Source organism: Dermacentor variabilis, chromosome 11 (assembly GCF_050947875.1).
Source record: "Dermacentor variabilis isolate Ectoservices chromosome 11, ASM5094787v1, whole genome shotgun sequence".
Classification (NCBI taxonomy): Eukaryota; Metazoa; Arthropoda; class Arachnida; order Ixodida; family Ixodidae; genus Dermacentor; species Dermacentor variabilis.
In genome coordinates, this window is record NC_134578.1 from 78,702,436 (window position 1) to 78,729,876 (window position 27,441).

At 47.4% G+C, this 27,441-nt stretch overlaps 1 protein-coding gene across 1 annotated transcript in view; it reads left to right on the forward strand.

Annotated features, from left to right (window-relative positions):
• The window catches only part of LOC142564592 (uncharacterized), a 207,114-nt gene that overhangs the window by 127,601 nt on the left and 52,072 nt on the right, over positions 1 to 27,441 (forward strand). The window contains exon 2 of the transcript XR_012824621.1: positions 17,238 to 17,527. The gene's annotated coding sequence lies outside the window, so the exon portion shown is untranslated. The remainder of the gene's footprint in view (positions 1 to 17,237; positions 17,528 to 27,441) is intronic.

Here is a 27,441-nt window from a genome sequence, read left to right on the forward strand (position 1 = left end):
CGGTAGTCGACGCAAGGACGAGGTTCCTTGCCCGGTACCTCAACTAAAATCAAAGGGGAGGTATAATCACTCTCACCTGCCTCAATAACACCGAGCTGTAGCATTTTCTTTACCTCAGCCTCCATAATATCGCTCTGGCGGGGTGACACCCGATACGCCTTGGATCGTACTGGCTCTGGGGAGGTAAGTTCAATATCATGAGTAAGTACAGAAGTCCTACCAGGCCTCTCAGAGAACAGACCTTGAAACTCTTGTAATAGCTGGTGTAGTTCGGTTTTCTGCTCGGGCGACAGCGGTGCTTTATTGATAAGGTCACTAATGACTTGACCGGTGTCTTCCCTGTTCGTCACTGAGCCTAGTCCCGGAAGCTCGACTGGAAGCTCTTCAGGAACGTTTATCATCATGCACACCACTGCTTCCCGTTGTCTATAAGGTTTGAGCAGATTACAGTGGTAAACTTGCTGTGCTTTCCGCTTTCCTGGCAGACTTACCACGTAGTTAACGTCCGACAGTTTCTGAACAATTCGTGCTGGGCCCTCCCACTGCACGTCTAGTTTGTTGTTTAGCGATGTGCGCAATATCATGACCTCATCGCCAACCTCAAAACGACGGGCCCTGGCTGTCCGATCATAATAAACCTTGGCCCTCTGCTGGGCCTTTGTCATTGCTTCACCTGACAACTCCTGTGCCCTTCTTAAGCGTTCGAGGAGCTTAAGCACGTACTCCACCACGACTGGGTCGTCGCCCCTACCTTCCCATGATTCTCGAAGCATGCGAAGCGGAGATCGAAGCGAGCGACCGTACACCAGTTCAGCTGGCGAAAACCCCGTAGCCGCATGCGGCGCGGTCCTTAAAGCAAACATCACCCCAGGCAGACACAGCTCCCAGTCAGTTCGATGTTCAAAACACAACGCTCTCAACACGCGCTTCATGACGGAGTGGAGCTTCTCAACGGAATTCGACTGTGGGTGGTACACTGAGCTGTGTAACAGCTTTACCCCACACCTTTCGAGAAAAGTTGTCGTCAAAGCGCTAGTAAACACTGTGCCCTGATCTGATTGGATTTCCGCAGGAAAACCAACTCGCGCAAATATGGACAGTAGTGCATTAACTATCTCAACTGAGCTGAGTTCTTTAAGCGGCACTGCTTCAGGGAACTTTGTCGCTGGGCAGATCACAGTCAAAATGTGTCTGTACCCCGTGGCTGTTACCGGCAGAGGTCCCACAGTATCAATAACGAGCCGTCTAAAAGGCTCCGTAATGATAGGTACCAATTTCAACGGCGCCCTCGATTTGTCCCCTGGTTTGCCCACCCGCTGACAAGTGTCACATGTCCTCACGAAATGGTCTGCGTCCCGAAAACACCCTGGCCAATAGTACTCTTGCAAGAGACGGTCCTTAGTTTTCTTAACTCCTAGGTGTCCGGACCACGAACCCCCATGTGACAAGCGCAACAGATCCTGACGATAGCATTGAGGCACGACCAGCTGATCGAACTCCACTCCTCGGCGGTCTAGATACTTCCGGTACAGGACTCCACCCCTTTCCACAAAACGCGCAGTTTTCCTGGCGATACCTTCTTTGACATTGCAGCGCACGTTTTCCAGGCTGCCATCCTTTTTTTGCTCGGCTATCAAAGCCGACCGGCTGACTTTTAGCAACCTATCAAGTCCGTCTGACGTAGGCGCGATGAGCAAATCAGTAGATAGCTCTTCTAACTTTCCCGTGTCGGGCATTTCCTCTCCAGTATCTGGCGCCTTTAACGTTACAGACTCAAGTTTATTCAGTTCGGGCGTGCTCGGAATATCAGCTTGCTGCGCCTCTGACCCTTTTTCGTTGTTTGATAACGTCGGCCCCGCAACTACCGCCTTTGCAGCGAGCTCCCGAACCTTCGATCTGGTTAAGGCCTGAACACTAGCTTCACCAAACAAAAGCCCCTTCTCGCGCAGGAGGTGATCGGACCTGTTTGAAAATAGGTACGGGTACTGGGGTGGCAGCATAGATGACACTGCCGCCTCTGTCTCAAGCGCTCCGAAAGGTCCTTCAATAAGCACTTTTGCTACCGGCAGACACACGCTATGAGCTTCCACGGCTTGCTTGATCCATGCGCACTCGCCCGTGAACATATGGGGTTCTACGTAAGACGGGTGAACTACATCCATCGTAGCTGCGGAATCGCGAAGCACTCGGCACTCTTTCCCGTTTACGAGGAGGTCTCGCATGTAAGGCTCGAGAAGCTTCATGTTCTCGTCAGTGCTGCCTATTGAAAAAAACACAACTTTTGGTGTTGTTTCCGGACACTGCGCCGAAAAGTGACCCGGCTTCTGGCACGTATAACAAACGCCCGCTCGCCTCATCTCGAACCGCTTTCTGCGTTCGGCTTCGGCTGCCGCCGTCTCCTTAGGTTCGGTCGCACTGCTTCCACTCGCATCCGCACTACGCGTGTTCCCCTTTGCTCTCATGGGTGTGAACTTCGGCCTCTCAAACTTCGAGCCAAATTCACCCTTTTGACCGTCCTTAGCTCCGCGAGCTCGACGCGTCACAAACTCCTCGGCTAGCTCAGCGGCTCTAGCCACCGTACTCACGTCTGGCCTATCCAAGACCCAGTATCGCACGTTCTCCGGTAACCGACTATAAAACTGTTCTAGCCCGAAACACTGCAGAACTTTATCGTGGTCACCAAACGCTTTCTCTTCTTTGAGCCACTCCTGCATGTTCGACATAAGCCTATACGCAAACTCTGTATATGACTCACTTCTGCCTTTCTCATTTTCCCGAAACTTCCGACGGAACGCCTCCGCAGACAGCCGGTACTTTTTTAGAAGACTCGATTTCACTGTGTCGAAATCCTCTGCCTCCTCTCTATCCAAGCGAGCGACTACGTCGGCCGCCTCGCCGGGTAACAAAGTGAGCAAGCGCTGTGGCCACGTTTCCCGAGAGAACCCCTGCTTCTCGCACGTTCGCTCAAAGTTAACCAGGAACAAACCAATGTCCTCTCCAAGCTTAAACGGCCGCATCAGGTCCGTCATTTTGAACAATACGCGTTCTCCTGCACCGTGTGCCTGACTTCCATTACGAGCGCGTTCCATCTCTACCTCGAGACGCTTCATTTCCAAAGCGTGTTCGCGCTCTTCTTTTTTCTCTTGTTGCTCTCGCTCTTTCTGTTCTTTACGTTCACGCTCTTCTTTTTCTTTCTGTTCTTTAAGTTCGCGCTCCTGTTTCTCTTTTTGCTCTTTAAGTTCGCGCTCCTGTCTTTTTGACCTCTCCTCAATAGTCTCAAGGCATTCCGACAGCTCGTCATCCTCAGCCTCTAACTCAAGAATAGCCTTTAGCAGTTCAGGTTTTCTTAGTTTGTCTGAGACATCCAGACCCAACTCTCTTGCAAGCTCCAACAATTTCGGTTTGCGCAACGACTTCAAATCCATGGCTGCTCTGAATGCTGCTTTCTCTACTGCTTACTATTGTCTTGCCGCAAACTAACCCGGCAGCAACGACAACCACAATTACCAGCTCTGTTTCTGACACTAACAAAAAGCCTGGCAAAGCTCAGAAGAAGAAAGTCCCGCACTCACCAAACCTCGCAGGCAGGAATTCCGCGCAGTCGTTCCGCTGCAGGCAACCAGTCGTCACACAGGGCTCGTTGCACTGCTCCCGGATCGTCGTTGAGCTGCTCAGCATACAGTCAACTGCATCTCTTCGCTGCTGGCCTCCGTTGTCGCGATCTCACCGCTGGCAGACAGTTGTTTGAAGTCGGAGGCGATCTCACCGCTGGCAACCAGATGTTTGGATCGGACTGCTGGTACGACCTGTTGGGAACTCGGCGCTGACGCCCGTGGTTGCACCTGGGTCGCAAGCCCCAAGGGTAGCGTTGGCCTGGCGGCCTGGGGTACAACTGCAAGCATCCGAAGGTCCCGGCAAAGCATGAGTCGACTGGTAACAACGAAACAACTTGTTTATTTTAACATCGCAAAGAGTTGGCGGTCAGGTTTGACCGAAGTAGAGAGACGGGAGAGCACTTCACTCAACAGAAGAAATCGGAGCCCTCGATTTTGGCGTCCGGGGGCAGCTGTTTTTATACTCTCGCAGTTGAGGGCAAGAAGGAACCCCTCCAAAGACGAGCACGTGAATGTACAATGGGCTAATGGTGACGCACACTGTCGTAGCGATGCCGTAGCACCATGTCGAGCACGATCTCGTAGCACCCTGTCGTGGCGCTGCCGGTCGGACACAATGACTGTAATGAGAGGATGGTCCCTGCTTTGGCATCGCCTGTTTCGGGCATAATGACTGGAACGAGATCCCTGCTTTGGCATCGCCTGTTTCGGGCACAATGACTGGAATGAGATCCCTGCTTTGGCATCGCCTGTTTCGGGCACAATGACTGGAATGCGAGGATGATCCCTAGGCGGTCGCATCGCCGCAGTCGCGCCTGGAAACACCTGGCGATGAGTGTTGTGGCGACGACGATCGGGCCAAAATGTCTGCCGCCCCGCCGCAGTCGCGCCGGCAAAACCACGTGTCGCAGGCGAAACGCAACAGCACGCACCGATATATATATACATTAGCGTAATATCGGCTCATTTGGATATTGACTGCCGAGATTGTTCCTGCAAACCCATGTTTGAAAGTACTTCCATTCTGTTTAGGGCTGAAAGCAGGATGACAAGGGAGATAGTGGGAGCCACGAAATTACAAAATTACAGGAAAGGTGCGTGAGCAAGCCTTCAGTGTCGCTATCTGAAAAGGAGATACGGTTCCACGGTTTATTTTTGTAACCATTGCAGTACATGTTATCACCATGCCTTCCACACGGGTACGGTTCATGGATATGCATCCAAGAATGTTTTTTTTTTCCGGTCACGTTTGTTTCCGCTCGTACGGTATATATACATCGATGTGTGCGAAAGCAGATATATATAGTTGAACGTTAAGCGATGTCTCTGTGTATCTCTTTATTTCTACGTCCTCGTTCAGTCGCGCTTATACACTCTATCATGGCCTATCTATCTATCTATCTATCTATCTATCTATCTATCTATCTATCTATCTATCTATCTATCTATCTATCTATCTATCTATCTATCTATCTATCTGTCTGTCTGTCTGTCTGTCTGTCTGTCTGTCTGTCTGTCTGTCTGTCTGTCTGTCTGTCTGTCTGTCTGTCTGTCTGTCTGTCTGTCTGTCTGTCTGTCTGTCTGTCTGTCTATCTGTCTGTCTGTCTGTCTATCTATCTATCTATCTATCTATCTATCTATCTATCTATCTATCTATCTATCTATCTATCTATCTATCTATCTATCTATCTATCTATCTATCTATCTATCTATCTATCTATCTATCTATCTATCTATCTATCTATCTATCTATCTATCTATTTAGGTTGCCTAATATCTCGAGCGGCTAGTTATGTGCTCGTGGTGGTGATGCAGTTGCTATCGGCTCAAGTTGCCCGATGCATTTTATCAGATCAATTTAGTGTCGAATGACCTCACTAAAGATCACATCAAGAAGAAAAATTCTTTTTTTTTACATGCAGGATGTGCCACGTGAAATTCATGAATGAACTGAACTTATTCACAGTCATCGAATAAAAAAAACTCAACGACGGTTTCAAATTTGGGCCACAGAAATCGTCGCCGTCTCCCTAATCACCCATGTTGAGCAATTGGAGACCTCCGGTCACAGAAACTGCCCTGCGCATGGCCGTACGCAGTAGAGGCCCTAGACCGACCCAAAATAAACCTAGGACGGCCGTACGGTTCCGGACAATGGTGCCCCGTAATGAGTGCAAAAGCAGCTTGAGCTGACGTCATAAGCTGTAGCTTAACTGAAATTGCGAACCGTTCTCTCAATAAAAGGATGCCAACGAGAAACACTAAATCAGTTCAAATTGATGAAGAATTTTTCCAAACACTCAGTATTCTCGAATTTACCGTAAGATGTTACTACAAGAAGGGGAGAGGATGGGCAAATTTCATTTTCTAAATTTGCCGTCGTATGTGAGACGTCACGGACGCTAAAGCATCATTTCGGTATTTGGGCTTGAAAGTCATCGAAACTAAATTTAGTGCTTGTTTTCTTTAAATAAAATGTCGTCCCTTTTTATTAATGAGAAATAACTGGGCGTGGGCAGGCGCAGGAAATATCTGTGACGTGGCGGCATGTTGTTTCGATAATTTCAAGCCGGCGTTGTCACCCCTATTTTGTTTTTCTCTCTTTTCCGACCGAAGAATGCATCCCGCTACGGTAAGAAGGGCTTTTATATCATGCAAATTTATTATTGCGGCTCAGCTCATTTGCATTGCTTTTTTGTAGCACTAGTTTCATAGCCATTCTTTAACTTTTCTTTAGTTACAATAATTTCCCGGTTATTTAATGAAGGCTGTCGTTTATACTGATGCATTTGTCCTATAGGCGGCTACGAGTTCGCGAAAGTGAATTTACTTTTTATCTTCGGCAGCCGGTTATGATAACTAGGAAGATAATTTTGCTTGAATAACTTCATGAAAGACAGCGGGGAAAACTGTAATTCTTGTACAAGATGACCCAGTAAGACAGGATACGTGTAGTCTGCGTGCAGCCCTTCCCGCTCGATGAACTGTAATGTACTTGACTCGGACTACACTGGACGCTTAATGCATGTCTCAGACACGACTAAAGAAAGCCCCTTATGAATAACCCTAGCTTTCCAATAACTCTTTGGATGTAACCTCCTTCTATGGATCTTTAGATACGAATGCTGGGGTGTGTATATGTCTATAATGTTAATATATTTTCTCTCCGGCACGTCTGCCTCCATAGTGATAACTGTTCGATTAGTATCTCGATTTGGCCTGGGGCTGAATCATGTTGTTCACATTTTTTTTAGTTTCTGTTTTTAATGTAGTGAGCAAGCATGTTAAACGTTTCGACCATCTGATCGACTGAAGTTGTAGTTTATGGCAAAGTTTTACTTCGACAACTGTCGTGTGACCTTGCGCACAAAGGCCCATTTGCCTAGAAACATAACGTTGCTCCTCCTTGTTGCGTTATCGTCTTCAGGTAGGTACTAATTGATTCATTGAACACCCAAAATGTTTTCGGAGACTACGCCCAGCTATTCTGACTGCAGAAATAGCAATGCCACGACTTGTAATCTAATTTGCTTAATGATGTCAATGAAGACACGAGACACGCAGCCCTGTTATCGTGCTCCTGTTGTTTAAGTGCGATGTTGTGTGTGTGTGTGTGTGTGTGTGAAGCGAAAGAGACATGCCTGCTGACAAATGTCATTCACTGTATATCAAGCCGTGTATGTGTGCTGCCTGCTTTGCTCTGTGCTACCGAACAAAAAAAAAAAAAAGCGAACCTGCACGGACTGCCCTATCTTGTATATAGATAACACACGCTTCTATTATTGATCGAGGTCGAAAACGTTGGAAGCCCTTGTAGCCGTCACTCGCCCAACATCGAGCGACCTGGGATTTACGACTGCCGGCAGAAAGCGAACACTCATTAGGCCAAACAACGGCGATCCATTAGGCTCGCGGCGTTTGCACAGTGTGGGCCATACCGCGTGCGATCGGAATTCACTGGACGCTTCCAAGGCCTTCAGTTGGCAGCAAAAGCGAATATAACTGGCCAACAACACGGCGTTCATTTCCGAGCAGGTCAGACATTCTTTTTTGCCAGGTAGAGTCACGTGTGCCGTACTCTTTCCTGAGCGATTGATTATTTAACGATATACAAAGTTAGGCCTCGCCAAATGCCTATCTTGTGGTGAGAACCAGCTATTGCTGGCAAAGTCTGCAAAGTCTAAACCAGTGTGGCGTTATCGCTATTGTCATTACGTACAAGCAGTGCCCTATCCCTATCGCACTGCCCGCAATCTTTCCAGATGAAATGATAAGCTTAATTGTGCTGTCTTTCGTGCTAGATAAGCGCATCCCCCTGTGCAGCACCTTAATTTTGTTTTTGTTTTTTCTATTACTGCGGAAGCAGTCATTCGAGATTACCCCAACGAAATCCGTTCGTCCAGTGACGTCTTCTGTCTGCAAAATAAGTGCACAATTGAGCAAGTTAACACCTGTAATTGTTATAAAAGTGTAATGTAGATGATCGGTAGCGCAAAAAAAAAACAATAAAAAGTACTTCTGAGCGCGATTCGAACCATCGACAGCAGCGTTTTCACAGTTGGCGGGTCCTACCATGTGCGATCGGAGTTCACTGGATGCTGCTAAACCCTTTTTCTTGCAGCATAAGCAAATACAATTGGCCAACAGCACCTTTGTCTCTCTGAGCCACATTTCATTCATGGGAACGAAAATTGCTTTGGGCTTAGTTTACATCACACCCGGCTAAAGTCAAGGGGATTTTAAGAGTTCTCTCTGCACTTCCTTAGTTTCCTACGGTTCTGCAGTAATGGACAAGCATTCTTTAGGGAATACCTCAGCAAAATTCGCATGTCCCGTGCGGCTTTATACTTAAAAAATAAACGCATAATTGGTCATGTTAACCCAAGTTATTCTTATAACAGTGTAATGGCAGTAGATAGGTAAAATTCTAAAAAGAAAGTAAATTAGGAAAATGCAAGTGACGACACCGTCGTCGCGTCAATGTCATAAGAAAAAGGGAAAATAAAGAAGTTAGCACATGTTATCGTTTTATTAGTGTAATAGTAGCTGATTGATAGCGTTTTAAAGAAAACAACTGCTGACGTCACCACGTCAAGGTCGTAATAAAATGAAAAAAAAATAAAGGCGTTAACGCATATAACCGCTATAATAGTGTAATGAGACGGTGTGATTGGTAGCAATAAACAGACATGTATAAGCTAGCGAAATGAGTTAGTAAAAGCCATGTAGCATGGCGAGCCAAAGAATGCTTGTGCATTTGTAGGAAGGCAGTCTAAATAATTCTAAAACAATGTTTTCAAAGAAACAGGAGCAATTGTTTTAGCCACCGTGGAAATGTTTCATAATAGGATTTGTCCAATAATGATTTGATTGCGAAGTGGAAGTCGGTGCAGATTCAGTTTTCGCGCAGCAATTTGACCAGCCATCTGTAAAATATTGTGCGCCCGATTTCGCATTTCGACGTCCTTGCAACGCGACTGCCGATGCAGGGAGTCGTATCTTATGAACAACATTGAACGCGTTTGCTGAGATGTGTACGGTACAGCAAAAGCGCGTGTTGTTTGGCCAGTTACTCCTTGCATGCTTTCAACCGTCGTCCTTGCAATACTCACAAACTCATAGCATGCTTTAAACAGTTTGCAGTGGTGTTTTCAGTTACCCAATAGCCATTTCATTAGCCTTTTCATTATTCACTTCATTCATTTCACTTTTCAAATCGCCTTTTCATTATTTTGCATTCAATAGAGAGTATGGGTATCACGACAATGAAAACTCCGGATGCACGTACCCAATCTTCCCTTCATTAAGGCTGGCGAGACTTCGAGGACGAAATTACAAAGCACGGCTTCACACTATATAACACGCGTACTCGCAACAGAAGTTAAATCAGCTAAACAAACGTAAGCAGGGACAACGTCTCAGCTCAGGGCCAAAGCTTTGAAAAAAAGCGTTGTCTTCGTCGAAGCAGCTGTCGTCGATGGCATGGTTTATATTGGCGCCGACAGCCGAGGTGAAGAGACATACGGAATTGAATGAGGCACCCAAGTTTTCCGAAAGCTTGCAACAGCTTGTGCTGATTAAAAGGCGAAGGTGCATTGCTTAAAGCAAGCGTAAAATGTGAACTGTTCTTGCGCTGGCTTTTCAGGTAGCCTCCGCTCCACTGAAACACGAAACTGGAGCAGCTGGGAAGACGGAGTTTCTAGCGGGAGTTTACGAACATGCCCCGGGAACAACAGCTTGTGCATTGTTTGCTTCACTGCCTGCTCTTTCCTTTTTTTCTATCCCGCTTTGCGCGGCGGCATGAGGGATGGAAAGTTTCTGCTTGCACCGAAAGTCTCGTGGAATGTCGATGAAAGGCTGAACAAACTGCCGTATGTTAGTTCTTTGGCCGTTCGTGCTGTTGCTGAATTTGATTGCACTTTTCCAAGCGAGGCAGTGAAATGTCTTTTCAAATATGACTTCCAATCTTTTCCGACTCGTTGGATGCTACTTAGAATGCAGTTGCACCGGCAGTTCGATATTATTTCGCATTCCGCGCAAGGTACCACTCGTGACTGCCTGTTGGAATATACGCCAATGCTTGTAACCCAAATTATGGCCGTGAACTTGGCCTCGTAAGAATATCGAAATAAGTCGCGTCTATTTATGCTTTTCGTCTGTATTTCCGCGGGCCTGTCTTACATTGTAGGAGCTTTTGAGGCATTTAGGCACGATAAAAAAAAAACATTTTTTTTTGTAAGAAAAAAAATCTACTTGTTTTCCACTATAATGGTTCCATCCATGTAGCCATTTTCGAGCTATGTGGATGAGATGTTTGCTTTCATTTGTAATCACACCTCGCAGTGGCCAAAATTCTTTCCTTTTTGCGTTCGTAAATCCCGAGTTAAAACTAGGAATTCGCTTTTTTTTTTACTCAGCAGAATTGGGAACACGTCCTCCTTTCTAACAAAATATGGTGTCACGTGAGCCTTACGGACCATATAAGCCAATGAGTTCGATCTAGTTCACTATATGCTCTCGTAGCTACTCACATTGCTATTGGTATTAGGTAATCCCCAGTAAGATTATCTTTAGTGGGAATTGTACACAACTATATTCATTGCTACTGGTGTTAACCTCAAGGTATCACAAACGATGGTGCGCTACAATCGGCGGTCACTTAATTGTAGCTGCAACCGCCACTGTAGCGCAACAGCTACGGCATTCTGTTGCTAAGCGCACGTCGTCGCGCGCTCTTCGCCAAGTTGAGGCGGCCGCTACCCGTTACGCGAATAATATAAAACTTTGCCCGCGCGCTCGAATTTCGGTACGCGGTAAGGAAACCCAGCCTGTCAGTACTGATACGGGGTTCTCCACTCCGGGGACCATCGTACCTATTTCCGTAGCTGCGGACGGTAAATTTCGTTACTAAATTAAATATACATTCTTGGGTATTAGGTGCCAAAACCGCAATATGACTATGAGGCGCGTCACAGTGGGGGACTCCCGAATAATTCTGACAGCCCGGGGTCTTCCTCGGTACACGGCGTATTTTTGCATTACGCTCTCGTCGAAACGCAGCTGCCGCAGGCTGGATTGTATCTCGCGCCCTCAAGCTTAGCACTACAACGCCAGAGCCAACGCCGATGCGGCGGGTTATTGAATTTGACTAACTTAAGGCTGCAAAATGAATGGCTCGGTCAACCGTGCTACAATCGTACAGACGCTTTTCATAACTTGCCCTTCCCACAGTGCGCGTGACCTAGCGATAGAATTTGCGAGAGGGTCATCAATATGTGATTCGGGATACCTTGCTGAAAGAAACGCTAAAGTTGTTGCTTCATCCATCACACATGTGGTGACGCGGAACGCCGTTACCGCTCCCTATTAGGTAACAAGTCCTTCTCGCACCCAATGCATCGAATTAGCTCGAAGCGAAACAGGCGGGCGGCCAGCCGATTTCGGTTTGCCCTTGCATTCACCATTCCCGCTCTTGTGTCCGCCTCTATAGAAAAACACCGATTGCTTCCTCTCGAAAGAGCGCGTGGGCGTTCGTACTATAGCAAGCGAGGGAAGCACGTTTCCGTGTGTGAGCCTCCACAAGGCGTCCCCTTTTTTGCCTAATCTTGGCCCCTTCGATTCCTGTCGGCTCTAATGCTGCGCACGGCGAGGGCGATTGGGGAAGTCGTGGAGGCGAAAGGGAGGGGGGAGGTGGTCGGAGATAAAAAGGCGCTTAGGAATCCTTTGAAGCGAGCTGCGCCGCGTTTGCGCGGGGAATATGTTGCGTAAATCGTTTCTTTAATACGGGGCTCGCGGTTCTTGCGCCCACGGTTGTAGCCCGTAGCGGCCGTCTTGGGCGGCGCCGCCAAACGCCGGCTGGCTTGCCTTGGCCGCTGGTTTTGCTTTCGCGAACATCGCTTAAACAGTTTTGTTTTTTGTCTGTCCTTTATCGTCGCTTTCCGCATGCGTGCACGTTAATGGAATGCAAACGAAAAGCAATCATTTGTAAGTGGGTCGCTCCCCATTTTGCCCGGGCATTTGAGGTGGTTGATGCTGGAGCTTGGAAAGCTTTGTTTCAGAAAAAAAAAAGAAATGGGACGCGACGGGGGGATGAAAGCAACCTTACGCGAGACAAGCAAAGCTTATATGAAAGAATCTTACCTACCCTTAACTGCCCAGTTCCTTTTTTTTTAGATTTGTTAAGAAATGTTGTGTAATTTAATTTTTAATTTAACTCCTGCGGGGACGGTAGAGTATCCGCCTCCCGTGCAAGAGGACCGTGGTTCAAATCCCGGTGCCGCGCAATTCTCCACCGGAAAAAAAAAACGTGTGTTGAGAAAATTGCACAAACAGGCCTGGAGTGCGGTCTGATCCTGGTGACCAGAACCGGTAACGCACTCTCTCACCAGAGCAGGATTGGCCACCCTGGTGCAGTACTTGGCCACAACCTCCTATATGAATACAACAATCAAACCCCGGCCCTCAGTCCCCAGCAGCCGCGAAGCAACTGACCACGGTGGCAGTCAGATTTGTGACGCTGCAGAGGGTGCTAAGAATACCTGGCTCCGGACAGGCCGCCATTGGAATCTGAACCTGGCAACGTTTAACGTTAGAATGTTATCTAGTGAGGCGAGTCTAGCAGTGTTATTGGAGGAATTAGAGGGTAGTAAATGGGATATAATAGGGCTCAGTGAGGTTAGGAGGACAAAAGAAGCATATACAGTGCTAAAAAGCGGGCACGTACTGTGCTACCGGGGCTTAGCGGAGAGACGAGAACTAGGAGTCTGATTCCTGATTAATAAGGAAATAGCTGGTAACATACAGAAATCCTATAGGATTAACGAGAGGGTGGCAGGTCTTGTTGTGAAACTTAATAAGAGGTACAAATTGAAGGTGGTAAAAGTCTATGCCCCTACATGCAGTCATGATGACGAGGAAGTCGAAAGCTTTTATGAAGACGTGGAATCGGCGATGGGTAAAGTCAAAACAAAATACACTATACTGATGGGCGACTTGAATGCCAGGGTAGGCAAGAAGCAGGCTGGAGACAAGTCAGTGGGGGAATATGGCATAGGCTCTAGGAATAGCAGAGGAGAGTTATTAGTAGAGCTTGCAGAACAGAATAATATGTGGATAATGAATAACTTTTTCCGCAAGCGGGTTAGCCGAAAGTAGACGTGGAGGAGCCCGAATGGTGAGACTAGAAATGAAATCGACTTCATACTCTGCGCGAACCCTGGCATCATACAAGATGTAGACGTGCTCGGCAAGGTACGCTACAGTGACCATAGGATGGTAAGAACACGAATTAGCCTAGACTTGAGGAGGGAACGGAAGAAACTGGCACACAAGAATCCAATCAATGAGTTAGCGGTAAGAGGGAAACTAGAGGAATTCCGGATCAAGCTACAGAACAGGTATTCGGCTTTAACTCAGGAAGAGGACCTTACTGTTGAAGCAATGAACGACAATCTCATGGGCATCATTAAGGAGTGCGCAGTAGAAGTCGGTGGTAACGCAGTTAGACAGGCAACCAGTAAGCTATCGCAGGAGACGAAAGATCTGATCAAGAAACGCCAATGTATGAAAGCCTCTAGCCCTACAGCTAGAATAGAACTGGCAGAACTTTCTAAGCTAATCAACAAGCGTAAGACTGCGGACATCAGGAACTATAATGTGGATAGAATTGAACAGGCTCTCAGGAACGGAGGAAGCCTAAAAACAGTGAAGAAGGAACTAGGAATAGGCAAGAATCAGATGTGTGCGTTAAGAGACAAAGCCGGCAATATCGTTACTAATATGGATGAGATAGTTCAAGTGGCTGAGGAGTTCTATAGAGATTCATACAGTACCAGTGGCACCCACGACGATAGTGGAAGAGAAATTAGCCTAGAGGAATTCGAAATCCCACAGGTAACGCCAGAAGAAGTAAACAAAGCCTTAGGAGCTATGCAAACGGGGAAGGCAGCTGGGGAGGATCAGGTAACAGCAGATTTGTTGAAGGATGGTGGTCAGATTCTTCTAGAGAAACTGGCCACCCTGTATACGCAATGCCTCATAACCTCGAGCGTACCGGAATCTTGGAAGAACGCTAACATAATCCTAATCCATAAGAAAGGGGACGCCAAAGACTTGAAAAATTATAGACCGATCAGCTTACTGTCCGTTGCCTACAAAGTATTTACTAAGGTAATCGCAAATAGAATCAGGAACACCTTAGACTTCTGTCAACCAAAGGACCAGGCAGGATTCCGTAAAGGCTACTCAACAATGGACCATATTCACACTATCAATCAAGTGATAGAGAAATGTGCAGAATATAACCAACCCTTATATATAGCTTTCATTGATTACGACAAAGCGTTTGATTCAGTCGAAACCTCAGCAGTTATGGAGGCATTACGGAATCAGGGTGTAGATGAGCCATATGTAAAAATACTAGAAGATATCTATAGCGGCTCCACAGCCACCGTAGTCCTCCACAAAGAAAGCAACAAAATCCCAATAAAGAAAGGCGTCGGACAGGGAGATACGATCTCTCCAATGCTATTCACAGCATGTTTACAGGAGGTATTCAGAGACCTGGAGTGGGAAGAATTGGGGATAAAAGTTGATGGAGAATACCTTAGCAACTTGCGATTCGCTGATGATATTGCCTTGCTTAGCAACTCAGGAGACCAATTGCAACGCATGCTCACTGACCTGGAGAGGCAAAGCAGAAGGGTGGGTCTGAAAATTAATCTGCAGAAAACTAAAGTAATGTTTAACAGTCTCGGAAGAGAACACCAGTTTACGATAGGTAGCGAGGCACTGGAGGTGGTAAGGGAATACATCTACTTAGGGCAGGTAGTGACCGCGGATCCGGATCATGAGACGGAAATAATCAGAAGAATACGAATGGGCTGGGCTGCGTTTGACAGGCATTCTCAGATCATGAACAGCAGGTTGGCATTATCCCTCAAGAGAATAGTGCATAACAGCTGTGTTTTACCAGTACTCACGTATGGGGCAGAAACCTGGAGGCTGAAGAAAAGGTTTCTACTTAAATTGAAAGCGACACAACGAGCTATGGAAAGAAGAATGATGGGTGTAACGTTAAGGGATAAGAAAAGAGCAGATTGGGTGAGGGAACAAACGCGAGTTAATGACATCTTAGTTGAAATCAAGAAAAAGAAATGGGCATGGGCAGGACATGTAATGAGGAGGGAAGATAACCGATGGTCATTAAGGGTTACGGACTGGATTCCAATGGAAGGGAAGCGTAGCAGGGGGCGGCAGAAAGCTAGGTGGGCGGATGACATTAAGGCGTTTGCAGGGACAACATGGCCACAATTAGTACATTACCGGGGTAGTTGGAGAAGTATGGGAGAGGCCTTTGCCCTGCAGTGGGCGTAGCTAGGCTGATGATGATGATGATGATGATGATGATGATGATGATGATGATGTGTTACCAAGCTAACGTATCAAGCGTGTTTCTTAATATTTGCTGACTTGTTTTCTGACAGATGTAGAGTACAATACTAGGATGTAGCCCATCTTTGAAACCATCAATGCGTGGATTGGTTCAATAAAACGGTTAAGGTCTCACTGGTCAAAAAAAAAATTACCGACGATTACGTTACTTCCTAATGCGAAATTTGAGCGCAGCAAATAAGCTGTTTCACCTTTTCGATAGATTGAGGCAAAGAAATCGAGCAACACATGTATGCGCTATCACAGAATTTTTTTTTATTTTTCACACGTATTCCTTTAACAAAGACTCCACTAGGTAAGCTTCTGCTTCGGCGGCACGCACCTCTGGATTCTGACGGCGACGGCGCTGGGCCTCTGCTCTGGCAGCTCGTTTAGCAGCAGCAGCAGCAGACGGAGGACTTCCATCGGTCGTCTCGCTCATGGCTCAGAAAGAACTGGCAGATAATTTCGCAGTGGCGAACGGCAGCGGCAATTTCGGCTCGGGCGGTGCACATATACAGATCCGCCGCCACCGATCTGGCTCTCTGATTGCCACCGCACAGGGCGAACGGCAGCGGCAATTTCGGCTCGGGCGGTGCACATATACAGATCCGCCGCCACCGATCTGGCTCTCTGATTGCCACCGCACAGGGGTTGCATTGGAGGATGAGCGAAGAAAGGAATTAAGTTCGAGCCGGCGCTTTGACAACCGGAGACTCGCAGGAAGAGGGGGGAGGGGGGCGGCGTGTACACCCAGCGGCAAACGATGGGGGCAGAAGCGCGCAGCAAGCGGACAACACGATAAAGGGAGGAGGGAAGAGATAGCAGCGACTGACTGATGCCGCTGACGCCGATAGTGAGTCAACCCCAGCTGCGGAGTTGGTTTCAGGGACAACGCCGCCGATGCCGACACAAACAATATGATACCCACGCTTCCGCAGCGCTAAGAACCAGGTCTAGCCGTGGGAAGGTGGTCACGTATTCGTCGACGTGCCGGGGCCTACGTGAAATAACCGGCGCGTCGGCAACTGAAGAGCACCCTATCCGCCACACAAGAACAGGGGGGGGGACCCTTTCCTCCTCTTTCTGCATGGCGGCGACGGTGTTCTATGCAGTCACGTTATCTTGACTCTCTAGCGGCGTCAGCGGCATCCAGCGGTATCAGTCGGTCGCTGCTAGCGCTGGGGGGATGAAAGGGGGGCGGAGCTGGTTACGAGGCCGACGACAACGCCGACGACGACGCGAAACCCAGGAACGGACGCCAAAGAGCTGCGCTCTAAAACAGATCCAGGATATTTAAAGTCGAGAAAGTACGGTATGGTGAGTGCCTCACAAATCCGCCTAACAAGTCATAATAGATTGTGTCTCATTCAATGTCGTATACTATGAGCGCCGTATGTATTCTTGCGAATCCACTGGTCATTTTTGCTTGTGAGCCTGTTGTACTAGAGACACCGACCGCTGCTCTCCCCGCGCCAAATATTTACTTATTTATTCGTCCTTCTGGACTTATAAAGCCCTCATGGGGTGTAGTAGCTAAATGCAATCAACTTGCTTAATAAATGTTGTGGCAGCAATGCTGGCGGAATAATCGCAGTGCTGTGGCGCGGCGCGCAAAGATGCTTTTGTGCTTACGAAACCCTGTTTGGCGCAATGGTACTTGTTGCTTCAGGTTGTGACACTTTCCTGCAGGCGAGGTCCTCAACATGACAGGCCATGTCGCCGAGGTGCTACAATGACGATGTGTGCTTCTTTCCCGTGACAACCTTGCGCTTGCCGTACGTTAAGCGAGATTTCGAGTTACGAGTGGTGACTCATCATGCAAGCCGTACAAGCAGTTCCTGTACGCGGGATGAAAGTTGATCTAAATGTCGCATGCTTACAACCACGGAGGAAGGAGAAAAAAATAAACTATGACGGAACCGCAACGCAATAACAACTGAAGCTAGAAAGTGCCGGCACAGACACGCGACCATGTCATGGTAAGTTTTAATGGCTAAATATTATTAGTGTAATCGAAGTGCACCATCGACCATTTAGAATAAGTGCCTACTTCACATTTTTTTCTACCCGCCCTGGTTGCTCAGTGGCTATGGTGTTGGGCTGCTGAGCACGAGGTCGCGGGATCGAATCCCGGCCACAGCGGCCGCATTTCGATGGGGGCGAAATGCGAAAACACCCGTGTGCTTAGATTTAGGTGCACGTTAAAGAACCCCAGGTGGTCAAAATTTCCGGAGTCCTCCACTACGGCGTGCCTCATAATCAGAATGTGGTTTTGGCACGTAAAACCCCAAATATTTTTTTTATTACTTCACATTTTATTAAAAACTTGACGGCGCATACTGGAGTTGACGAATTGCGTCCGGCGAGTCTTCAAGGCATATCCACGTGTACTGGCTTCCAGGGCTTCTACGCCTTCCGATGCATGCGTCGTGATAAATGAGGTAAAAATGCAGCATTGTCCCGCTTACATTTTTGACAAACCGCCGTATGGTGCGCTTAAGCACAAAGGTGACCGGAACGCCAATACTCTTTGTAACACACTTTGGGAATGCGAATAGATATCTGGAAAGTAGTGTCATACTGAAAATTCGTTCCAAGTTGATACGACTCGCGAGCTCACCGGCTACAATTCGTAAAAAAAAACAATATGCGGCATTAAGTAATCGCTTTAAAAGGTAATTAATGATTTTCTTCTCATTAGTCTATAACACATTTTGTTTGCTCGGGCAAGTAATGTATACCTCTTTGTGTAATACATCTTAATTACTGGAATCATGCTATTGCCGCAGGAACCTAAAAAAAAGATATCTGGATGTTCAAAAGAAAAGATACGGTATGTTGCAATAAACGACCGAAGTTGCACAGACCATATCGGGTAACAAATATACAAGCAGCGATTGCCAGGCTCCCGAAGAACTGTTGATCGATTATGATTGGGAGGGTTGTTGCAGAAGCGTGCTAGTTGGCACAACGTGTATTTTGAAAGTAGAAACACTGCAGGAACGTCGACATACAGAAGACAAGGAGAGCACACACACACCGCGAAGCGCTGTCTCTTGTCTCTCTGTCGGTGATCGTTATTGCGCTGTTTTTGCTCTAAAGAAATGGCGCTGCTACGATAGCGGTACGAGTTTAGTGCGCGCAACCAAGTTGCGTGGCTGGCGAGAAGAAAAACTTACAGTCACTTGAATAATCCTTACGTGATCTGAATGCGAAAGCATGACTACTCGAATTAATTGGTTACGCCCATGATGCGTGACGCCATACATTGTCACGTATCTTCCACAACCCTACCCTAATCCACCTTGCTCTAATGTATGACAACCTTAACCCGTCTAGCTCTAATTTTTACCAACCTTAATCCACTTTATTCCACCTTGTTCCACTTCGCTCTAATTTTTACCGACCATTTAAATCCACCCTAATCCACTTTGACGCACTTTAATTCCCTTCATTAATTCACCGTCTGATTTCGCAGTGCTAGCCGCAACAGGTCCAGAGCTGTGAAATAGACGTCATCACTTGCTCAAGTGAGCTTTGGTACGATCGCGTGTTAATGTCGTACTCTCGCCGGATGTTCCGCTTCATGGGGCACACAATGCTTTCACATTAAATGACCAAGAGTAGCCCGCGCGGACGTGGATTCCGCGCTGGGTCGAAGAACTCGACATCAAAGAGCGTCAAGCACCAACCCGAACACGCGACGCAAGTAAGAAACCGAGAAAGAAAAAGAACCAGTCATTTGAAAGCACGGAGGTTAGAAGATCGCCAATCATGGAGAGATACAAAGGCCGGAGCAGAACAGAAAGGCGAAGCGCGGGGCTGTGAAGGAGAGTCGCAGGGAAACCACAGAAGGAGGTAGGACACCGGACCAGGCGTTGAAGACGTGCTGTCGAATTGCGGGCCGGAGACATCAAGCCTTCACCCGACCGGGGCGACCAGACCGTCAACGACCACGCCTGTCGTCTCTAGTGCTCGTGGGCAGACAAGGCATACGGTCGGGCTACATGCTCGAGCTAGCGGACTGCTAACAGGCTTGGGCGTCGCTGGCCGCTGCCGAATACTCTCCCCGGCTGTGTTGCGGTACCGGCGTTTTCCCAGCCAGCTGTACCATTCATCTGTGCCCGGTCACTCAACTCCACCATCTACGTCATCGCCTCTCCCGCCGTCACTCAGCGGCGAACTCATTTCCTTTGACGATACCTCGTGGTCCTGCTCGCAATATGCTGTCCCACCGCTTTGTTTCATTTCTAGCTTTTGATATGTGTTTCGATGGCCTCTTGATCTTGCCATTTTGTGAAATGTTCGTAAACTTTTTTTTTGCATCCTGGGTATATTTATTGTATTGCGTTTTCCACGGACGAACGGCTTTGTCCTTGATTGGGGAATTCTGGGGTTCTACCTCAAAGACCCTTCCGAAACCTTATACAAAAATAAGAACCTGCATCCGAGATAGCAATAATCTCAAATGGAACCCAATATCAACATTCGATAAAAAAAAGTTATCCGACGATTACGGTACTCCCTAATGCTAAATATGAGCGCAGCTCTGTACGCGTTTTAATTTCGCGTGCAAATATTTTGTTTTATTATTAGATAGGCACGCGGGTTATATGAGGAACAGACCACCGTGAGTAGCGCAACTGGCGCGGACAATCTGTGTCCTGCGGCACATTGCAAACGGAGGGAAGTGTCTGACTGCCTCGCTATAGGGACAGCGCGAGAGGCAGTCCATGAGCGACGCGTGGGTGCCACTCACAGCAGCCGCCATGCAGCTCACTCAGCGCTTTGTTTCCACACAGACGACGCGCTCTACCCCATGTCACCAAATCTTAGCAATCGTTGCCGCAAAGCCCGTCTTTCGCGGCACTACGCTTTTCTTCGCACCCTTTGTTCCACGAACGACGAGAGCGGGTCCTTCGTGGTGGGGAAATTGTGCCAGCCGTTTCAGCGGAGACAACACACAAGGGAGCGTCACATCAAACTTTACTCGCAGCCGCTCGCCATTGCCCCTTGCAGGCGCAGGGATCCCCGTCATACAAGCTGGTACCGTAGATTGACCTCAGCGGCTGACGCCGCAGACGAGCGTAGCCCTCCCCACAGAACACCTGTCCTCCCTACCTCACGCCACCCTGACCCCCCTCTCGGTAACGCAGATGAGGTCGTCCACGCGACTCAAGTTGCCGTCGCCGCCGGCAACTTAGAGCATGCGCAGGCCATCTCCCCTCCGCTCGTCCTCCACTTTCCTTCTCGCGTGCCCTTCTTTCATGTGTCGCTGCGCTCTGCATTTGCTCGGTTACTAGGCCTAACACCGAGGCGCGCCGATGCTCAGCGAAGGAACGGACGCCTAAGAGCTACGCTCTAAATTGACACCCCCCCCCCCAAATATCGTATCTGGTGTTTCTAAAGAAAGTGAGGTGCGAATGTTCGCGTGGGCCTCTTTGAAAATTATGTGGGGCCTGTATACATTTCGCCATTTCACGTGCGGACTACTTCATCATCATCATCATCAGCCTAGTTACGCCCACTGCAGGGCAAAGGCCTCTCCCATACTTCTCCAACTACTTCGGTCATGTACTAATTGTGGCCATGTTGTCCCTGCAAACGTCTTAATGTCATCCGCCCACCTAACTTTCTGCCGCCCCCTGCTACGCATCCCTTCCCTTGGAATCCAGTCCGTAACCCTTAGTGACCATCGGTTATCTTCCCTCCTCATTACATGGCCGGCCCATGCCCATTTCTTTTTCCTGATTTCAACTAAGATGTCGTTTACCCGCGTTTGTTGCCTCACCCAATCTGCTCTTTTCTTATCCCTTAACGTCACACCCATCATTCTTCTTTCCATAGCTCGTTGCGTTGTCCTCAAATTCAGCAGAACCCTTTTCGTAAGTCTCCAGGTTTCTGCCCCATAAGTGAGTACTCGTAACACACAGCTGTTATACACTTTCCTTTTGAGGGATAGTGGCAACCTGCTGTTCATGATTTGAGAATGCCTGCCAAACGCACCCCAGCCCATTCTTATTCTTCTGGTTATTTCAGTCTCATCATCCGGATCCGTGGTCACTACCTGCCCTAAGTGGATGTAGTCCCTTACTCCTTCCAGTGCTTCGCTACCTATCGTAAACTGCTGTTCTCTTCCGAGCCTGTTAAACATTACTTTAGTTTTCTGCAGATTAATTTTCAGACCCACCCTTCTGCTTTGCCTCTCCAGGTCAGTGAGCATGCATTGCAATTGGTCTCCTGAGTTACTAAGCAAGGCAATATCATCAGCGAATCGCAAGTTGCTAAGGTATTCTCCATCAACTTTTATCCCCAATTCTTCCCACTCCAGGCCTCTGAGTACCTCCTGTAAACATGCTGTGAATAGCATTGGAGATATCGTATCTCCCTGTCTGATGCCTTTCTTTATAGGGATTTTGTTGCTTTTTTTGTGGAGGACTACGGTGGCTGTGGAGACGCTATAGATATCTTCCAGTATCCTTACATATGGCTCATCTACACCCTGATTCCGTAATGCCTCCATGACTGCTGAGGTTTCGACTGAATCAAATGCTTTCTCGTAATCAATGAAAGCTATATATAACGGTTGGTTATATTCTGCAAATTTCTCTATCACTTGATTGATAGTGTGAATATGGTCTATTGTTCAGTAGCCTTTACGGAATCCTGCCTGGTCCTTTGGTTGACAGAAGTCTAAGGTGTTCCTGATTCTATTTGCGATTACCTTAGTAAATACTTTGTAGGCAACGGACAGTAAGCTGATCGGTCTATAATTTTTCAAGTCTTTGGCGTCCCCTTTCTTATGGATTAGGATTATGTTAGCGTTCTTCCAAGATTCCGGTACGCTCGAGGTTATGAGGCATTGCGTATACAGGGTGGCCAGTTTCTCTAGAACAATCTGACCACCATCCTTCAACAAATCTGCTGTTACCTGATCCTCCCCAGCTGCCTTCCCCCCTTGCATAGCTCCTAAGGCTTTCTTTACTTCTTCTGGCGTTACCTGTGGGATTTCGAATTCCTCTAGGCTATTCTCTCTTCCACTATCGTCGTCGGTGCCTCTGGTACTGTATAAATCTCTATAGAACTCCTCAGCCACTTGAACTATCTCATCCATATTAGTAACGATATTGCCGGCTTTGTCTCTTAACGCACACATCTGATTCTTGCCTATTCCTAGTTTCTTCTTCACTGTTTTTAGGCTTCCTCCGTTCCTGAGAGCCTGTTCAATTCTATCCATATTATAGTTCCTGATGTCCGCTGTCTTACGCTTGTTGATTAACTTAGAAAGTTCTGCCAGTTCTATTCTAGCTGTAGGGTTAGAGGCTTTCATACATTGGCGTTTCTTGATCAGATCTTTCGTCTCCTGCGATAGCTTACTGGTTTCCTGTCTAACGGAGTTACCACCGACTTCTATTGCGCACTCCTTAATGGTTCCCATGAGATAGTCGTTCATTGCTTCAACACTAAGGTCCTCTTCCTGAGTTAAAGCCGAATACCTGTTCTGTAGCTCGATCCGGAATTCCTCTAGTTTCCCTCTTACCGCTAACTCATTGATTGGCTTCTTGTGTACGAGTTTCTTCCGTTCCCTCCTCAAGTCTAGGCTAATTCGAGTTCTTACCATCCTATGGTCACTGCAGCGTACCTTGCCGAGTACGTCTACATCTTGTATGATGCCAGGGTTCGCGCAGAGTATGAAGTCGATTTCATTTCTAGTCTCACCATTCGGGCTCCTCCACGTCCACTTTCGACTAACCCGCTTGCGGAAAAAGGTGTTCATTATCCGCATATTATTCTGTTCTGCAAACTCTACTAATAATTCTCCTCTGCTATTCCTAGAGCCTATGCCATATTCCCCCACTGACTTGTCTCCAGCCTGCTTCTTGCCTACCCTGGCATTGAAGTCGCCCATCAGTATAGTGTATTTTGTTTTCACTTTACCCATCGCCGATTCCACGTCTTCATAAAAGCTTTCGACTTCCTGGTCATCATGACTGCATGTAGGGGCATAGACTTGTACCACCTTCAATTTGTACCTCTTATTAAGTTTCACAACAAAACCTGCCACCCTCTCGTTAATGCTATAGAATTCCTGTATGTTACCAGCTATTTCCTTATTAATCAGCAATCCGACTCCTAGTTCTCGTCTCTCCGCTAAGCCCCGGTAACACAGTACGTGCCCGCTTTTTAGCACTGTATATGCTTCTTTTGTCCTCCTAACCTCACTGAGCCCTATTATATCCCATTTACTACCCTCTAATTCCTCCAATAACACTGCTAGACTCGCCTCACTAGATAGCGTTCTAACGTTAAACGTTGCCAGGTTCAGATTCCAATGGCGGCCTGTCCGGAGCCAGGTATTCTTAGCACCCTCTGCAGCGTTACAGATCTGACCGCCGCCGGACTACTTAAGAGTTCGTAAATAAGCCACAACTCCTTCCAATTACCTGGGGCACCACAGCAATGTCAGTAGTAAAACAAGGGAACTGTCCGAACGTCAGGAGACGCACGGACAGTGTTGTGTACGTTGAAGTAGAGAAGTTTCATACTGCGGACGCCACATATGGCTTTAAAGTGACGCAAGCATTGTGAGGCTGACCAAATAAAAAATAAAGAAAACAACTATAAAACCGATTTGACAAGACTACTTTGGTCGGCGTATTGTTTTTCTTCTGCTTTTACACACGCGCATAAAGGCGTCCGAAAACCTAAGCACTCTCGGTGAAGGACTGAAATGGTTGACCTAAAGTTATCCAACCCATACGTTTGCTGAGGAATGGTGTCCCTGTGCAGCAAGAGTTAGCATTCCTACTATATATGGAGCCATTAGGAACAATTGTCACTTCCACAGTTGTCTGTTCCTCGCAGCACCGATATTCGAAAGAAATGAATACTCGACAATTTCATATGGTGCATTCTCGAATCGAATACGTAATCGAATAGTCTCGCCAAGTCGACTGGCCTTCGAAATTTTGAATATTCGTGCACCCCTAATTGAAGCCCACCGAGAATAAAGTACAATGGACCGAGGGTGCCGAGCCCAGGGTCACGTGTAGTGCACGCTTTATCAGGCAGACACTGCGAAGGAGATGGTTCACGAAGAATTGGCTTGTGAGGCTGTGCTAGTCTTAATACTCAATCCAATGTCATTTTCTCCCTGCGTGATTACAGCCATACGTGCGACGACAAGGCTACCTTGTGCAGTTAAAGCACAAAAGAAAGTGTGTGATGCTTAAAATTAAATATAAATTATGGTGTCTAACCTGCCACAACCACGATTCAATTATAAAGCACGCTTCACTGTGGAGCCCCGCATAATTTTAACCAGCTGTGTTTCCTTCATGTGTACCGAACGCACTGTAGCATTATTGCGCTCCGCTCACATTGAAATGCAGTTTTGCTCACATTGGAATACATCGTACCTTCCGGGATGGAAGGTACGACGTCCTTCTTTAGTGCGATGTGCCTCAAGCTGGAAGTCCGTGCATGCGGCGTTGCGATAAAGCTATCTGCTCTCAGGAAATGAAGAAAGCGTCGCTCTGGCGGAAGAGTTTCCGTCGTATCATGCACGCGCGCAGTCCGGCATTTGCCACGAACAACATTCTTCTCGGTTCGTGCATGTCCTTACTTCCTCAAATCATCGGCAATATGCAAAATCTTCGACTGCGCGAACATCAATAACATGTTCGGAAAAGGGAAAAATGTGATCGCCTGAAGAGGACGTATATACAGAGGACGTCCTAGCGCTACCTCACTCTTTCTTTCATGAAATGTTTACAGGACATCTAAAGGACTCTGCATGGACGCCGATACACTGAAACGTTGAAGGAAAGATAGCGGGTTTCTACGGGGCGATGACTCTATGACAACTATGTTATGAAGACGATGGCATGACGAGTGTCGGGTGACTGAGCTGAGGCGAGGTAAAGACCACGACGGCATCACGACCACACAAGTGGCCCACGCTATAGACAACTAGGGCGACTGAGTTGGCCCATCAGGCGACGGCGTTATGAGGACAGCGTTACGATGACAGCACGACGAGCGTCGGATGAAGAAGCTGGAATGACGACGTCACAAAGACGACGACAGTGCCATCACCACGAGTGCACAAATGTGGCTCAAGCTAGCAGACGCCTTGGGCTACTGGGTCGGCGTGAGTAGATAGATAGATAGATAGATAGATAGATAGATAGATAGATAGATAGATAGATAGATAGATAGATAGATAGATAGATAGATAGATAGATAGATAGATAGATATTGTCAAAATGCATGAAGTAGGTAAAAAATTATATATCGCAATAAAATTAGGGATCTCACGCATTGGCAATCAGCCTTTGGCGACATATTGGGCAGTTATAAAACGCGGAGAAACAAAGGTACCAAGCACAACATAGGAGAAATTGCTTGTACTTACTAATTAAAGAAATGATGAATTAATGGCAATGAAAGTAACTGAAAAAACAACTTGCCGCAGGTCGGGAACGATCACCCGTCTTCGCATTACGCGTGCAATTGCATCGCACGCGTAATGCGAAGACGTGGGACCGTTCCCCACCTGCAGCAAGTTATCCGCTTTCATTGCCATGAATTTATCATTTCTTTAATTAGTACGTACAAGTAACTTCCCCTATGTTGTCCTTGGTGTCTTTGTTTGTTGGCTCCCTATGATATGATTAATAAAAATTGAGCCCCTCGATTAACCCCCTTTCTTCTCGTACCTTGGGCAGTTAGGCGGATATGTAGCTTTTCTTTGGGTTTTCTAATGTGTTACCAGAGGGCACTACTTGTCCCTGTAAGGTGAGCCTTTGGATATGTGACCCGAGCGAGTGTGTGATGACAATGGCAAAAACCTGGTGATAGGCTGATGGCAACTACATTGGCATTACGCCTAGATAAGTGTTAAGAAGTTGGAAGAAGCTTTACTATAACGACACCACCATCGCGTCGACATCTACAACCCTAATCTGGAAGGCTGCTGCATGGAAGTAGTAAATGTGGGAGCCGATGCAAGGTGAATCACGCCGAGTCGTGAAGCTGGCAGCAATGTGCAGGATTGAGGCAGCGGAAACGCTGTTCCAGAAGATGCTCCTGTTAATTATTTGGGCTGTTCCCAACGGTTGCAACACTGATAGATCATCCCGACTATCAGATCAGTGCCTGCGCCTGACAAAAATCAGCACAGGTTTGAGGCAAAATATCCATCTCATTGGAGAAAACCTGAAGCCGGAGGGAGCGCCATACCCGCAGCTTCGGCAGGCCGCGTGTGGTACCCGTGCCTATGGAGCTATTAATTAGTACGGCTGAATTCAATCGTTCATTATTGGAGATTGTCGCGATGACGCTCAGGACTAGCATACTAGAGGCACTCAGGACAACGTTGCGTGACTGCTGCTAATTCTTTCCGGTGCTATGCTTCAAGTGTCTACCTGAACGTTCGGCTTTCTTCGCGGAGCTCATTTTCGCGAACATTTGTGCCTGCCTCCTCCTAGGAACCGTTTATCCAACCTGTTCCTCTGGGGGTGCTAGCCAACTCCACATGTAGCCATAGTCGCAAGCAGCGCTGGCTAAAACTCGCAGCAAAGCAGAGCAAGCGAGAGAAGAGGAACTGTGAATGTTTCCTTTTAATGAGCTCCGACATCGGTGCTTCAATAGATGCGGTGCCCTCACCCCCTCCGTCCTTTCCAACCCTTTCCTCTTGTGTTTTCATATGAAAAAATAAACTGATTCGTGCGGATGCCGTCAATTTTCAAGCATGTTAACCATGAAGCATGAGACGCTCTTGAATCCTCGCGTATCTAGCATCCCGATGATACTTTTGGTACCTTGGCTGACTATCGCCTGCAGTACGATATTTTTTCGGAGACAGGTGGTGTAATCCCGATGCCATAAC